Genomic DNA, 17,482 nt, shown 5'->3' with positions numbered 1-17,482 from the left:
TTTGATCACTCTTTTCTCAGCTTTCAGTTGCACATCGAGGTTTACAAATTAAAGTTTTTGCAATTTTCTTACGGTAATCTACTTTTCCTATTTGTGTGGTTTCTACCTCCTTGCATTTTGTTGGTTAAACAAGTGTGAGACCCATGGGTGAACATGGGAAGCTATTTATTTCGGGAAAGTAACTACATTTCTGAATTCAGGAATGGATCTTTTATGTAGCTCACTCATGGATTTCGCAATGAAACTAATAATTGAAAAAAACTAATGAAAATAAGTAGGAAAAAATACAAATAAGTGAACTTTTTTTATCTCACATTTTCTGCCCCAATGGGCAATTTACAAAAGTGATATACCGGTATATCTATCAGATTCTTCTGGTTTCATTGATTTAGAATTTAGAGGGTTTTTTTCAGTACAGGAAACACATGTGATACCCAGAGTAAACAAATAAGCTGCATCTTTCCATGATTTGTCATTGTTTACTAACCAGGTGTCAATTCAAATGTAAAGTCTAATGAATGAAAAGTTGGCATGCAGGAAACCTATGCACTTTTTAAATGTTTTCAACATATTGAGTTTATGAATTGTTGGTATTTATATAACTCTAAATTTGGGGATACACATACAAATATATGATTTAGAGGGCATTGTTTTCCTATTCTGTGTTTCTACACTTGTGCCAATGAAAATGGTACCCCACTTCTGTGGGTGGATCTATCATCTGTGACATAAAAGGTCTTGTAATGCAATATGGACACATCAAGATTTTTCGTTTCAAATTAATTTATTCTGGTAATATGGGCAGCTGTGTTATTTGGGCCCAAACTTGGCATACACCCATACACTTGGCATACACCCAGGGAAACCTCACAAATCCATACATTTCTGAAAGCTAGACACCTAGGGTTGTTTTAGGTGGAATGATGTGCATGGCTCCCTCTAGGTTTTCTTGCCAATATTGCCTTCAAAATATCAAACTTAGGCTAAATCATGGATTTTCCTCATATTTCTGTGAAGAAAAGTTCTGCAATCTGTGGGCATCCATAAAATTCACTCCAAGAAGCATCCTCACACCTCTCTAGATATACATTTTAACCCAATTGCTTTTTGAAAAGGTTTGTTGATAATATACAGCCTCTTACAAATCTAATTATAATAACATCATATTATGGGCCAGATGTAGGAGACGTAATACCGGTCGGTATCGGCCGAATTCGGCTGTTACCGACCGGTATTAGGGTTTTCTGATGTAGGGGGCCTATATTTTACCAATTCTGTAAATTACCGAATCGGTAAATTTACAGAATCGGTAAAATACCGAATCGGTATATTTAGCGATTCGGTAAATCCATATGTAGCTGACACTCCTGAGAGTGCCACAGGCCCTTAAGAGTCGGTATTTTACCACCCAATCCTATTGGGTGGTAAAATACCGAATTCAGGTGTGCATGCACATCTGTGCATGCACACCTGTGCAATGTGACACACAAACATGCCCTTAGGGCATGTATGTGTGCCACATGTCACACATGCCTGTACTTGGGGTGCTAGAGGGTGTCAAAGTGACACCCCCTGCACCCTTGCAGGATTCGGTATTTACCGATTCGGTAAATACCGAATCGGTATTGCCCATTGATTCCTATGGGCTTCAAGGCCCATAGGAATCAATGGGCAATTCGGTAAATACCGAATGTTACAGATTCGGTAATACAAAATAAAAAATTACCTACATCTCCCTCCTTCTAATTTACTGATTCATAAATAACGAATCGGTAAAATTCGGTATTTATGAGTCGGTAAATTAGAATTACCTACATCTAGCCCTATATCCCTTTAGTTCAGATTCAAATAAAGTGCAAAGTGTGCAAAATTCACATTTGTAAAACATATAAAGCTTTGCAATTTCCTTTTAAATACATTTTCTTGAGAATAGCAACTCTTTTACTCCGTGTCTCATACATATCGAACATAGTCACATTCAACATGGTTAAAAATGTCAGACCAAAAGTGTTCATAAAAATAAATATTGCTTTTCTGCAGTAAAACAAGATGCTAAAAAATAAAATGATGGGGCAATAAACAAAATGAGCTATTTCAGTGCTAGTTACCAGAGTCCATCTACCCCGTGCCTAATTTCAATAAAGTGACATTTTAAATGGCTATTATTAAACAGAGAGGTAAAGCCTTCCAATTTCGTAAAGTCCTTCAAGTATTGCACCTGGCTCTGTTATATGTATGTATTAATGCCCAATCTTACAGCCTCAAAAGCTAATGAACCTGAAGTGATGGTGTGTTGAACAACCTCTCAAAATGTAATCATTTATACAGTTATCATAAGCTTAAAAATAATGATACTTTAAACTGCTTAATTTTCCAGAGCTCAAACAACATAAGCCCACCTGCCCCTTATCTTACAGTAAGTTGATAGTTTATTTGTTCGGGCATGATACAAGAATTGACGTTTACTAATGTTTTCCACTTTGTTCTTTAGTTCTCTATCAGAAGGGCTTATGGACGACTTCCAATGCTTGACAATTAAGGAACGAGCTATCGCCTTGGATATCAGTACGAAAAAAAGACAACCATTTTCAAACAAAGCTGAGAATGTTAGAACTGGTCATAACTGTCGTAAATTAGGATGAATAGCTTGACTGGCTTTAATGCTAATTGCATGAAAATTCCCGACCAGAAGCTGGGCAGCACCTCGCATGAAGAAGACATATCTGTTCAAACACCATCTTGGACGCACCTCTGATATTTATTGCTTATTATTTAAAGCATCTTATTTAGTCTATCAGGGGTATAATATAACATACAGCCGTTAAAAAAGTTTCCTTTGAAAGTTGGCCTCTCTTGCATTGTGAATACCCGAAGTTTAAATAATGTTGCCAATTATAAATAAAATTGTCCTCGTGTGGCATATTTGTTTCAGACTTAAACCTCCAAGTTTCCCTTCTGTCTTTGTAATCTACCCTCCAAGGAAGCCTTCCCCAAATGGCTATAATCATCGGACCCATTTGACAGAGTGCCAACTCAAATCCTTCGTAATTAAACTCAGGAATTATCTTCCATTATTTCCTTTCAACCAGGTATTCAAGGGATCCCATAACGTAGCCACATTTTTGGAAGAGGAAAGTTTAAAATCCATCCTAAGAACATAAAATACTGAATTGAGCTATTCTAATTTAGAGGTGGGTGCTGAATAAATATAATATTTACATATCTGCCTTCTTCCCAACAAAGTTAATAGAAAACGGCAATGTATTGCCATAATCCTAATGATCTCCACCTTCTGGTGGCACCCCAAATATAATCAATACTAGGCTTACCTCACTTTGAGTATGTAAGAGGTCATTCACAAACAAACACACAAAACTCACATACATACTTCCAGAAGTCCTGAATATTGGGGCAGGATCCAAACATACGGACGTCATCTGCATTCTTTAAGCCACATCTCTTGCAGCATACCTCATTAGGGGCCAGATGTAGGAGCCTAAATACCGGTCGGTAACGGCCGATTCCGGCCGTTATCGACCGGTATTTAAGAATTGGCATGTAGGGACATTTATTTGACAGAATCGGTAAATTTACCGAATCGGTAAATTTACCAATTCTGTAAAATACCGAATAGGTAATTTTACCGATTCGGTAAATTCAAATGTAGGTGGGACTCTTCTGAGTCCCAAAGGCAATACAGATTCGGTATTTTACCACCCAATTGAATTGGGTGGTAAAATACCGAATCCAGGGGTGCATGCACATGTGTGCATGCACACCTATGCCATGTGACAGACAGATATGCCCTTAGGGCATGTCTGTGTGCCACATGGCACACATGCCTGTATTTGGGGTGCAAGAGGGTGTCTTCAATTTCGCTAGCCTTTTTGGTGACCAATAGGCTCTGTGGAGGTAAAAAAGATGGTTCTGTCTTGTTTAACCACACTATAAATAACCAAAAGTATACATACTAAAATTAGTTGAGACTTATATTCAATATTACTCCTCCCCATAGGTACTTGGGTGTACTCTGCCCTTTCTCTGCGTTATCCATAATTAACTCATGCCAGGTTGCCACCACCTTCTTCCATTGTGGGTTTTTAATCAAGTGTTCTTTCAACTCATTACTTCCACCTTTGTCTTCTTTCACAGGTCGGTCCCAGCTCAGTAGTTGGAGGAATTTATACTTGGACACCGTCTTGTTGGTTACTTGTTGGAACTGATCCCAAGAGAAGAGCTGCCCCTCCTTTAGGATCTCGCCCCAATCCGAGTTACCTGCTTTCCTTAAATTCACCACGAGCCTGTCTTTCAGACATTGTGGGGAGCCCAGAGACAGATTTGTTGCTCACCGAATCTGGGCCCACATCTGAGCTGAGCAAGTAACACTTTTGGCCTTATTTTTTTAAAGTACTTCTGATCCCTAAATTTATACACAAATTCTGACTCACCATTTTCCACTTCATTTAGCAGGGCCTCCCGAAGCTGGTCACTCCTTGATCCACCCTTTTCAGATAGGAAAATGTAAAGCTTTTAACTGAAAAGCCCATGCATATGCATATGCATATGCATATAATTGAAAATCAGGCAATGCAATGCCCCCTTTATCATACTTTTTCTACAACATCCTTTATGCGATTCTCGTACCCTTAGATGCCCATATAAATGAGCCTATCCTACCATAAATCTTTTGAGGCCTTGTGTTCTTAAAATGGAGAGGTATCATGTTAAAAAGAAAGTGAATTTATTGTCATTTTAACTAGCTTAGTCCTCCCGAATATCGTTAGTGGACGATGGTACCAACTAAGAAATAACCTGTTGGTTTCTACCATCATCTTGTGAAAGTTTATCAATCAATCAATCAATCAGAGAATTTGTAAAGCGCACTACTTACCCGTGAGGGTCTCAAGGCCTTGGGGGGGGGGGGGTGCTGCTGCTACTACTCAAAGAGCCAAGCCAGCTCTTGAGTAGTCTTCTGAAGGTGAGCAGGTCCTGGGTCTGCCGAAGGAGGATGGGGAGGGTGTTGAGAGAAAGATCTGCCGCCGGAGGTCGCTCTTTGGATGCAGGGGTGGTGGCTAGGGCGAGGTTGGCGGAACGGAGCTGGCAGTTCGGGTGTGGAAGGTGAGTCGTGTGTTGAGGTATCTGGTCCGGTGTTGTGGAGTACCTTGTGTGCGTGGGTGAGGAGCATGAAGGTGATCCTCTTGTTGACCGGAAGCCAGTGCAGGTCTCTCAGGTGGTGTTTGATGTGGCTGCAGCAAGGGATGTCGAGAATCAGTCGTGTGGAGGCATTCTGGATGCGTTGTAGTCGTTTCAGGAGTTTGGCCAAGGCTCCAGCATAGAGGGTGTTTCCGTAGTCCATCCTGCTGGTGATGAGGACCTAGGTGAACGTTCTTCTAGTTTCGGTGGGGCTCCACCTGTAGATCTTGCGGAGCATGCGGAGGGTGTCGAAGCAGGAGGATGAGACGGCGTTGACCTGTTTCGACATGGAGCGGGTGGAGTTGAGGATGAATCCCAGGTTGCATGCGTGGTCGGTGGGTGTTGGTGCAGTTCCCAGTGCGGTTGGCCACCAGGAGTCGTCCCAGGCTGAAGTGGTGGTGCAGAGTTTAATTCTGCCACTTTTTCTAAAGAGCAACAACCTTTATGTCCAAATATTTTAGTTCCCTTTTAAACAGTCTATGGTTCTCACCTATATTCCACACCATCCCCTCTGTCTTGGAGGAGTTAGCTTCATACACGGCCACCGTCTCAAATTCTGCACCCTGGACGTCTATGTTTTTCAAGGTAGGAGAAGCCAAATCTTGTGTGTATACCATTACTTCGTCACCTTATAAGGAAATTTTTTTTAACCAAGTACCATACAAAAAGGGTATAATCCCTTGTTCCTGCCTGATCTTTTCAGCGAAGGGTTTGATATATAATTAAAAAGCAGTGGGGAGGGGTGGCAAATTTAGCTGGTCCCTCATGTTATCTTAAAACTTGATGTAAGATTATCATTCAGCAAACTTTTTATTAAAGGAGACCTATAAATGCCCCGTATGGCCCTGCAAAACGTATTACCCATATTATAATAGTTCAACATGGTGTACAGATACTGCCAATTCACCCTATCAAATGTATCAGTGACGTCAAGAGTGATGATCGCCAAAGGTACTTTATTTTCCGTTGTCAAATGAATTATCCCTATTAGCTTATGCCTTGGATGGTGCATAAATCAACTTTTCATGAAGCCTTTTTGGTACTCCTCTATCAACCCTCCTATTACATTTCTCAGTCTACTAGCCAGGATGCTGGCACAGAGCTTATAGTCATAACTCAAGAGTGAAATTGGTCTATAGGATTCACAAGACCTTGGGTCTTTTCCTGGTTTTAGAATTAAGGTGACTACTGCTTCCTCCCAGGATTTTGGGGACAAAGCTCCTTCTTCCCAAACTTTTGAAAAAAATTGAGTCAATACTGGGCATAATAACAAGTTCATCTTGAAGCCCATCAGGCCCCTCTGCTTTAACTTTTTTACAATTTTTAATCAGCAACAGTACCTCAATAAGGATTATCTCTTCACCGAGGGTCTCTTTTTCTACCTTTGAAAGTTTCCCAATGATCTTCCCATCCAACCAACTATTAACCTGATCCTCAGACACTTACAAATCCCCTGAATACAGGGTTTCAAGGAATTCCACGAAGGCTTGGTCCCCTTCTTGAGCTTCTCTTAAACCATTCCCAATTCTACTACGCTTTATCTCACTTATCTCATTTCTTGTCAATTTTGCCTTAGTCTACCATGCCAGTTTTCCTCTGTTCTCAATATACTCAAATTGTGCAAATTTTCTGGCTTACCAGATTGTACAAACCCTTCTTTCCGGAATAGTGATGAGACTAAGTTTCAGATACTGGATTTCTTTTCGCCACCTCTCAGTGGAGTCTTCCTCATCCGTTATCTCCCTGCACCTTTTTTCTAGTACCACTATGTCTTGTTCCAGAACTTCAACCCACTTTTCCACTTTCCAATCTAAAATAGAAACCTCTGTTCACTTTTTAGTTAAGATGATCACCCCTTTCGTATAACATGCTTGTTCTGAACACACCAATTGCTATACCCACTTCTGATTTTTGAAGATCTCTAAACATTCTGTTTTAGACAACTGTGGCTCCTGAAGTATAATAATTTGGGCCAGGACATCCTTCAGATATTGAAGATGTTTGGCTCTCCTACTTCTTACCCACAATCCATTAATGTTCCAGGACAGGATTTGGATTCCCTTACTGCATAACTGCATCTTGCCATCTGTAGTAACTCATTTCCTGGAAGTATTATTAAGGCAAATGGACATTTATTTAGTTTCTTTGCTCTATGCTCCCCACCCGGTGCACCCCAATCCTTCCCCTTCTCTCCTCCCCTTCCCTGGAGAACCCTGCCCTTACTCTTCTTTGCTAACCTAGCCACTTTGGCCATACCAGGAATCAAGGGAATCTTTTTAATAGCACCAAAAAAGGAAGAGAAGTGCTAATAAGAATATCATATGAAGAAAGAAAATACTACTATAACAAGAGTGGAACAAAAAGAGTATCTAGAAAAGAAAAGCTGTTCAAAGGAAGCGATCTGACCAAGCCTTGGCTCCTTTTTATGAGGCCTATGATCATACTTGATTCGACCTAAGCTACTCAAGTAATATGTCTGCTTCTTCATAGTCTCTCAAATGGTGTATCTTATTGTTTTATCATCACCCAAAGAGCCACTGGGAATTTTAGATGGACAGTCTCTCTCAGCTTGTTAAATTCGTCCATTCTTTTCCCTAGTTCCCACTGCCTATTAAAAGTGGTTTATGAAATATCAGATCTGACATTTAAAGGCAATCCCTTCCCAATTAATTAACCTGCTTTCAGGGCTGCATTCAAAATCTTGTCCTTAATGGAATATGTAAGGAAGTGCACTAAGATTCTATGTGGCTTTTCTTTTTTTATAAGTCCTCATAGCCCAGGTAAGCAGGAAACAAGACTGTCTCAGATCACTTTCCAAAAGGTTCCTCTAGTGATCTTATTATGAGCCTGGAGTAGTACACTCTATACCTTGCAACCTTACTCAACCATTGGTGCCTGTTAAGCCCCGAGATCTGTCGGCTACCACCAGAGTATTTGCAAAATGATATAGAGGCCTAATCATTGGACTCATTCATAAATGACTGTACTCAAACCTCACAGGGACGCCAGAAAGCATTTCGCCTATATTTATGTACTCTAACCAAAATATTAGTTTATTTTATCGAGGCCAACCATTCCAATTTACTAGGAGGAGTAGCCTTAACCCGTTTTAATTTTTTAATTTATTTTTACATATATTCATTATTATTTGTAAGCCCAAAAAAGACAACAATTCACTCACCTGGAGTGCTTCCCCCAAAATAGATAAAATTGTGTTCCTCACATCCAGCCAGAAGGATTGGATTGCCGGACAAGACATAAACATGTGCGTATCATCACCTTTCTCCTTGTTGCATTTATGGCATTTGGGGACTACTCCACTCCCCATTTTAGATAGTTTGTATGGAGTCCAATAAACACTGTAAAGACAAAAAAAGGTGTTTCCACCTTAAATTTGCAGGTCATACTGTGGAGTATAGAATGTCGTAGGATACTTGCCATAAATCTTGCATCTGTACTCCTGGTAAGCTCCTTTCCCACAGCTCCATAGGCAGGTTGAAATTTCTATCCACCATTCCCATTAATAGCCAGTAGTAATTCGCCACCTCTTTTTTATGAATTGTTCCAGCTACCAGACTTTCTTCCAGCTTATTTGACAGTCCTGCTCCAAGGCCGTCAGTACAGCTCCAACTTAGCATTTGCAGATACTTGAATCTCGAAAGAAAGCCACTGAACAATATTTGACACTCTTCCCATGGTATTAGGTTGCCATTCATTATCAGTTGCCTCCAGGTAGTGATTCCTACATCCTTCAATGGACGCACCAGACAATCCTTCGACCATTCTGGAGATCCTGGAGAGTCAAAAATAGGCGCCATCCCACTATAATAATTGATTTGTGCCAAGTTGTCTCTAAGCTCTGTAGGGTTTTGAAACATATTTTCTTTTATATCGGGGATCTCCATATTTAAGAGTAAAACCATACTCTCCACCTTTTATGTCCTTTAACCTTGTTAAATACATCTTTCCTATCTCTGAATCATCTGGTGTTTTAAATAACCCTTTCCCACCTTTTAATAGAAACACCCAGGCATAATAAGATAGGTCTGGCAACCTTAGACCTCCTTTCGCGTATTGTCATCTAATCTTTCTCTACGAAATACGCATCCCTTTAGAGGCCCAAATAAAACTGGTTATTTATTTTAGACTGTACTTTTTTGAGCCACTCATCCTTAAAAGACAACGGAATATTCTGGAATAAAAACGTGACTTTCGGGAGGATTGTCATTTTGATGATGTTAACTCTCCCATAGATGAATAAGGGCAAGTGAGACCACCCCAACAATAGTTTCCCTATATCCTTATTTATCTTTTGAAAGTTGGTTTCAGGAATTTGTGCTATTTTCTTGGTGTTTTTAATACCCAGATATCTAATTTCCTTTTTAACACAACTCTCTTGTGTGGTCATGTTCCAAACAATAAGTACCGGTTTCCCTTGATTGATTTCATATCCTGAAATCTTCCCAAACCCTGCAGCCAACTCATAAACTTTAGTTAGTGCTAAACTGAGATTTGAGGTATATAATACCAAAATCATCCACGTATAACCCCACTTTCTTCTGCCAACCCCTGGTCTGAAAGGGAAGTATCTCCTCATGTTTCCTAATTGTCTCTGCCAGGGGTTCGATGTAGAGGTTAAAGAGCAGTGGGGACAGCGGGCATCCGTGTCTCGTCCCTCTAAGGATATTAAAATTCTCAGATAGCCCCCCATTTATTAATATTTTTGCAGTCGGGGTTTTATAACTCTGCTTTACTGCCCTGCAGAAATGTTCCCCTAAGTTGGATTATCTCAAAACTTCATGTAGGTAAGACCAATTTAATCAGTCAAACGCTTTAGTTGCGTCTACTGTAATGACCGCTAATGGGACCTTATCTACGGAGGCTAGGTCGATAGCCCCAATGTGACTATAGTTTAGATCCTTGATATTCCTACCTTGCACAAACCCTTTTTGGTCTTCATGAAGGAGTGCTCCCACCACCCCATTCAACCTCTCTGCTTGTATCTTCGCGTAGATCTCATAAACTGCCTTCGTTTAGCAGGAATATAGGTCTATATGAATCGCAGCAGTCTCTTTTTTTATCGGGCTTAAGGATCAGAGTCACTATGGCGTCCTTCCATGAAGGGGGAATCTCTTCTCCTGTATCAAAAATGGCTGTAAAGAATTCACTAATGGCGGGCTAATTACTTAACATCTTAAAAACTTCCAAGGGCAGACCATCAGGACCTGCTGCCTTGCTGGATTTTCCTGATTGTATGGCATTTTCTATTTCCTGCTCAGTTATTGAATTGTTTACAGAAGCTTTCTGGGGTTCAGATGCTTTTTGAGATAATTCTTGTTCTAACCAATCTAGGACATCCGTCCTAGTCATGCATAGATCTTCTTTATATACGTCTTCAAAATATTTTAGCATGGTATCCTCAATGCTGGCCCCCGCTGTAATTGGACATCCAGCATTCCCAAAATTAAGCTCTTTTTTGAAATTCCTAGCCTGATCACTCTTTGCCTTCCAGGCAAATAACTTGCCACACCCTTCCCCGTAATTGAAATGCGGCAGTTTACTGGCTTGACACCTTGCTTGCAGCCGCCTTTCTACTACCGCCAACAGATCCATCTTAAGAGTTTGAATCAATGCCTTTCCTACCTCATCCCCTACATCATTATGCTGTATTTTACATTCTAAGCTCTGAATTTTATTTTCTATATTAAGAATTTGTGCCCTGCGTTGTTTATTTTTGTACGACTGAATTGAAGTAATCCTGCCCCTCAAAAAGGCCTTGTACGAATCCCAGACAATCACTATTGAGGCACTTCCCCGATTATTGCAAAATATTCCTGGGATTCTATACTGAGTTTATGTATTACCTCGTCATCGGAAAGTATGGAGCGATCCATAGTCCACCCTCGTTGTATCGCTGTAGTCGAGGGGACCAGCATCAATGTTATCGCAGAGTGGTCAGACAGGTGTGCTCCCACGTGGTTTACATCACAAACCTGATCTGTTATATTGTGGTCCACTAAAGAAAAATCCATTCTGGACTGGTGTGGCTTTGTTCTGTTTGCATTCTTCCTATAGGGGTCTCAATAGACCCTCTGAATATCCTGAGTCAATTTCTGCTGAACCTTTCCAAGTGCAACTGTACCTAAGCGGCTCTACTACAAATGTTTTATATGCTCCCTCTCACTTCCTTCGGTACATTCAGCACCCTGATTTTATTTTACCTTGCATTATTCTCTAAGGATTCAAGTTTGTCTTGGCTTTCCTTAAATTTCAACCTCAGCCTATTCAGCTCTTGCCTGTTTTGTGTTGTATTCTCTTATAGTTCCGCAACTGAGCAATACAAAATGTTGTGATATGATGTTTTGCATATTGCAATTTGGAATCCTTATTGGGGTAAAATGTATTGGTTGCTATTGGTTATATGCGTATTGCACTTAAAATACTGAATGAGGCAAAATGAACAGTTGTTCTATTTGTCAGAATCTTCTTATTATTTTTTATTAAATGTTTTAAATACATGTGGACTTTTCGTGGTGGATTTTATTGGGTCTGGGTAGGGAGTAATTTTAATGCCTATATAGTTGTAATTCTATCATTTATAAGTAGGCGCGGCTGAATGATGCAACAATGTAATGCCCCTCATAGACACCCTGGATCTCTTTTTGGTTGGCTTGAGATGTAGCAAACCCATTTCTAACTTCCTCTGCATGAGATTTTATTAGCTGTTGCAAAGAGTTGGTCTGGGGATCGCACTCTGCAGTATTCTGTGAGATTAACCCTAGCCAAGACTTTCCCTCCAGGTTCACCGTAGGATTATGCTCTCATCCTGCTTCTCCTGGACCCAAAAACATTTTACTAACATTGTCCCCTTCCAATGCTCTTCCCTTGCCTGCACTCTCAATACATTCATCTTCTGCTAGACATTGGTATCGACTTGGAATAACCGGAATCTATGGAGAAGTGTGGCTCACTGGTTAGAGGAGGCAGACCCTGAAGCAGAGGTCTAAAGGGTCTTGAGCCCAAATGTCCACAGACTCGATAATTCTCGCTTCGGTGCCCACTTGAATCACGGGTTCACACTCTGCAACTCTGGGCAATAGCATGCTTAATCTCCACTACAGCCCCCCGCAGTGGGATGCCTGGCTTTCACCTTGGGAATGCCTAGTACAGGTTATCTCACAGGGACAGGCCAGGACGGGTTCCCAAAGCAAGCGCCTTGAGACCTTGCGGTGATAAGGCGCTATATAACAACATTTGACACCTCCCCTGTCTTCATACTGTGGTCTTGAAATACTGTTGGGCTCCTTTTCAATTACCGTAACAATTGTTGATCCGGGCCTGGAGTTGGAAGCTTGTTGTGTGTCAGGAGAATGAAGGTCCTTCTCAGTCTCAGGCCTTTTTTTACGCAGCTTAAAGATAGACCTAAGAGCGGAGGTAATCTTTAGTCTTAAATTCAGGAGGCAGGATTACCCACTCTCCAAGACTAAGGGGACCTGAGTTACCTTTGGAAGTCTGAGGTGGGCACAATCCCAGCTTCTTGCAGTACAAAAAGGTGTTTCTTACCATCCGTCTGTGCTTTTGCTTTTACTTTTAAAGGATTCACCTCCACTTTATTTCCTTGAGGGTGTTGCTCCTTGGGTAGACTTAAGTCACCACCACCAACTACCCCCACACTTTTTTTTAATGTATATCTGTTTTGCTTCTGTGCCTCCCCCCTCATTAGAGAGAAAGTTGTCATCCACCTTCATGAGCTGAATCCCGCTTGGGACTCTCCCACTCTCACCTTCTCCATGCCTCAATCTATATTTATGAGTCCTTTAGGAATTACTTGCTTTTTACAGCCCGAAGTGTTGTGCTGCCCAGATGACCCTGGAAGTAAGCCTAGGGGCTTTCGTCACTTCCGGGCCACCCTACTCCAGTGTTCTCCCTCCACAATGACTTTGGAACCCTCCAGCTGCTCAGTGGTGATTATCGAGAACGCCCTCACCAACAGCTACTTTCACCAAGCAGCACTGATCTCTGAGAACAGTAAACCACAAGACACTCTCAGTGCGGTAAGCATAAGGTTCTGTATCTCTCTGCCTTCCATACTTCAGAATTTTTCATATTACAGGTATATATTTGCTGTTTCACCCAGACTGTATATCCCCTTATTCCTGGAGTGCACGCGGGCAGCCGCTAGCCATCTGCCATGTTCTGCCTCCTCCTCACTCAGCTCCTTGCTATCTATCATTGCTTAGTGGGATCCCTGCCCATCTCTTCCATTTAGTAAAAATGTCTATCATATTAAAATGATTGTTTTTACTGAATTTCATATGCCAAAAATTGAGCAAGCAGTGCAAGTTCCCTTCAAAGAACAGTTGTCTAATGATATTGGCTGACAAAAATATTTCATGTGTCAATAACTCATTAAGAACTGAAGATACCTGTCTGAAGGAAAAACCTGTAAATAGATCTATTAGGAATATCAATGGGAGATATTTTTTAAAACATTTTTGGTTGAGTTGTTGCTAAGAATTTGAATAATTTGCACCATCTGGTAATGGCACCATTTAATGGAGAGGGGATACATGTTTACAGTTTTGGAGGTGAGCTTCAACATATATCAATGGGATCTCATGCTGAAAAATAAAACAGTTGTCTACTGGCCCATATAAGTTGCAAAGTCTTCTGTATAACCTTTATCAGCACCTTCGGTTCTTTTATAGCCCATGACGGACTTCCTATTATGTAATCTTTGAGGATAATTGAAACTAAGAAATCCCCAAAATGGGACAGCATCATTGCAAAGCATTGTATCTGAAGTAAATTAGAAGCCAAAGTATGTAGTCTAAGATTAGGCAACCCTGGATCCTCTTCCATTTTTGGCACTTGTAAAATCTTTGTATTGTCACATGGCCCCTTGTAATTCCATAAATAAGGTGTGGCATGACATTCCAATTGAGAAGAAACATTGAAATCCAGTCTGCTAGAAGTAGGTGGAAGAAAAAACTAAATAACAGAAAATAAGAGACATTTTAATAAGTGCAATTTTTCAAGTCAATAACAGAAGAAGGGACTTCAATATAGAAAATAATTTACCAATCTTATACATAAGGGTTTACAAGTTTTGGGAGTATGTATCTACTGACTGATCCAGATAGTATCTTTTGAGTTTTGAGTGTAATTAACCCTTAATTTTAATGGTAAGACATCTGTGGAGTTGTTAGATAAAAGTGATTCTGTCTCTAAATCATTGTCACCTAGAAGACTGTGTATTATTATAGTATGAAGGGCTTCTTTGATATTGTCTCTTTCAGGTGCCAAAAACAGGCGATATTGCCTGCATATAATTTGATCTTGCCGCTCATCCCTACCTCAAAAAGAGGCAGAAAAATCTGAGAATGGGAGTTAATGTACTGAGCTAAATATTCAATGCAATAGGCAAAAAGGATAGAGAGAGGAAGAGCTTGATTAGTTACTGCACTGGAAAAAACTGTTCCGGTTAACTGACTCTTATTTATGACTTTGGCAGAAGTGCCCTGGTACACCATTGTGAATGGCCTTGTGCGTTGATTAGAAAATGTACTTTTTTCCAGGGCATTACACAGAAATCTCAAACTCAGAAGTTTGAACAGTTTCTCTGCCTTACGTAGGTCTACTGCTGCAGGGATATCATGTGAAATGGCCAAATTGAGAAACTCAGAAATGTAAGCAGTATTGACACTTAGGGGCCGATTCCGATCTTGCTGGGAATGCCCTCCGTCCGAGTCAGATCCGGAATGCTTTCCGACCGACTCACACTCCGGGGCTCTGAACGCGCGAGTACGATGCGAGCACACGCTTACGGACACGGGTCACTAGGAGCCCCATTGAAGTCAATGGGAGCTGTTGTACGATGCATACATAGGCTCCCATTGACGAAAAATGTACTTTGTGAAAAAGGGCCACAGGCACTGTACATGCACGTTTTGGGGCAACCCTTGGGTCCCCCCGTGACCAACTCGTAGGCTACAGGTGAAGGGGGGTCCAGCGCAGACCCCCAAATTCCAGTTCCCGGAGCTTTTACGAGTCGGAAACTACGTCTCGACCCGGCTGTCTGAATCGTGCATCGTACTGGCTCCTCGGAAATCAGCTCTATTGCACGGCACGGTTCGCTTACGGCCGACACGTACGAAGTGATCCAGACCGGAAACGTCTCGGTCGGCGATTCCACGTTTCCCACATCATACTTGCATGCTCATATAGTTACACAAGCAGATCGGAAAAGACATGTCCTGCTCGTTCTTTTCCTGGCTGGATCGTGTTCGGAGAAATTCCGAGTGAGATTGGAATCGGCCCCTAAGTGTTCACCCATTTTGGTCCTTTCTTTCAATATTCCATTTTATTTTTTTCTCACCCATTTTTGAACACAAGAGAAACAATAATCAAACGCGACATTAATTAATACAAAAGATCCAGCAGTTCATTACTTATTACTCATAACATTCAATTTTTCAAATTTCAGTAATAATATTCTAATCACTGCACATAATTCACTAATTTCTTCTTTTCTAGAGCAACAGAATAGAGAACACATATCCTTCCACCCGGTTAAGAAAGCTTACTTTCTAGCCATACTGCAATTGGGGTCCAAATCTGGAATCCTGTCTTTTATGCAGACTTGCATGAATAGAAGCTATTCTCCAAAAGAAATATTGAGAGTATTCTTGCAACACATTGATTATAGGTAGGAGGGTCAGGGCTAAGCCAGGCTGTAGCAAAGCGCATATGTGCTACTGCCTTAGCAATAAATACAAAATATTGGAACTCATTGCCTACTTCTTGACTGTCTACATCCGATAAGATAAGCTGTGTTGACAGTTTTATCTGTGTGCTCAAAATAGCCCCTGGAAACCAAATAATCACCTGCTTAAATGCATTCAATTTACTACAGTTGCTAAACATATGAACAAGATCTGCCTCCTGACTGCCACATTGTGGACAGTTTGTTCTGACGACTCTCCCCCAGCTTGCTACTTTTGCAGGGGGATAATAAAGACTGTATAGCATCTTATAGTGTTGGGCCTGTAAGTTAGCCAACTGAAGTACCAAATGCCCCATCTCTAGAGTTTTATAAAACGTTATACCCATGAAAACCAGCCTCTGATTCTAGTTCACTGATTGTTTTTCTAAATCATCAGACAGGAGCATCATTAAGTAATGATAGGTGTGGCTGATGCCACATTCTTCCAAATTGCTAATTAGCTCCACCATTGGAACCATCTCTGCTCATGCAGTCCCCCTGGTGCATTTTACCATGAAATCCCTAATCTGAAGAAATTTAAAGAAATCTGACATTTCTAGCTCATAATCCCTCTGTGGCTCCTCAAAAGATTTCAGTTGATTAGAACTAAAAATATTACTGAGCTTCTCTATTCCACACTGTTCTCACTTACTATAATACTCATTGTGAAAAATGGATGGGAGGATCTGTGATTAACACGAAGGTGTGCAATGGATAAACCACCGAATCCCTATCTTACTTTTAACCTGAGTCCAGATCTTAAATGTAGATTGAACTGTCTTAAACTTCACTTTTAAATAGCTGGGCTCCACTATTCTTCAAAAACGTGTTGGTCTTTACTCCCATTAAAAGTTCATAAAAGGAAGGCAAACTTCCTGCCCACACAATTAAATACCTCATATATTGCAGGGTGGCTGCCAAGTAACAATACCTGAAGTTAGGCATAGCCCAGCCACCCATTGCCCGAGGAAGCATCAAGAATTTGAGGGCCCTTCTAGATTGGGTGTATAACTATATAAAGCTGCTCTCAATGTCTTGGATCTAGTTAAGCAAACAGTTCTCAAATTCTAAAGGGATAGTCCTAAGAAAATAGAGAATTTTGTACAAAAAGAAACTTTTATTTATATTGCAGTGCCCCACTATTGTTAGATGCAAATTATCCAGTCACATAAAGTCTCTCTTAGCATTCTGCAAAACCAGAGCCAGGTTTAATTCAACAATCTTCTCCATTTTGCTCATCATATTTACTCCTAAATATACAGCATGCTCTACTCTACAGTTGTCCTCCAACTGTATCTATTTGCTAGCTACTATATGTCTTTTGCTTTTATTCAAAAAGTGCCCAGCCACTTTTCCAAACCGTAATGCCTCACTGTCTGCTTCCCTTAATACCACTTCTGGATCAGGTGTATCTAATGCAATATCATCCGCATAAGCAAGTATCTCTGTGTTATGACATTGAGTAACTACAATGGAAATAAGCACATTATCCTCCAGCCTCCTAATCTATATAAACAGCAAATA

Source organism: Lissotriton helveticus, chromosome 8 (assembly GCF_964261635.1).
Source record: "Lissotriton helveticus chromosome 8, aLisHel1.1, whole genome shotgun sequence".
NCBI lineage: Eukaryota > Metazoa > Chordata > Amphibia > Caudata > Salamandridae > Lissotriton > Lissotriton helveticus.
The sequence above is the reverse complement of the archived record's forward strand: the minus strand, read 5'-3'. Positions refer to the sequence as shown.